Genomic DNA, 226 nt, shown 5'->3' on the forward strand with positions numbered 1-226 from the left:
CCCCAACCCCCCCCTCCAAACCCACCTGGAAAAGGTGGGGGAAATGGTTAAGGGAGAAATTTAGTCTCTGCTGTTTGTCAGCGCTGCCAGCAGGGGCCGCTATCCCCACCTTTCCCGGGCTGAAAAGCAACGCCTCAAGGGTGGTTGGGGGCGCGGTCCTAGGTGCGCGCGCAGGCCCCGCGGCTCTGGAAGCTGGCTCCCGGAGAGGGGGTGAGGCGTGGAGGGC

This window comes from Hipposideros armiger, unplaced genomic scaffold (genome assembly GCF_001890085.2).
Source record: "Hipposideros armiger isolate ML-2016 unplaced genomic scaffold, ASM189008v1 scaffold_156, whole genome shotgun sequence".
Classification (NCBI taxonomy): Eukaryota; Metazoa; Chordata; class Mammalia; order Chiroptera; family Hipposideridae; genus Hipposideros; species Hipposideros armiger.